We start from the raw sequence: 268 nt of genomic DNA on the forward strand, positions 1-268 counted from the left end.
GGAAGAGATGGAGAATTTCCTGCTTGTCGATTTGAAGGTCGTTTTAATGAAATGTTTATTAGCAGAAGTGGCGCCGAAATCAAGTGATGATATCTTCGATTACCGCGGTCCTTTTACGAACAACATAACCCGTAAATCTAGATAACAAAAGGGGCATTCTGTGTTGATCGGAGTTAATGCAGACATTGTTTATTGATCTTGTTAAAGATACAAAGTCATGTGAAACTGTCTACAGTATATTTAGATCCACTCCTTGAAGAAACTGTAC

The sequence above is a fragment of the Penaeus monodon genome, chromosome 24 (genome assembly GCF_015228065.2).
Source record: "Penaeus monodon isolate SGIC_2016 chromosome 24, NSTDA_Pmon_1, whole genome shotgun sequence".
NCBI lineage: Eukaryota > Metazoa > Arthropoda > Malacostraca > Decapoda > Penaeidae > Penaeus > Penaeus monodon.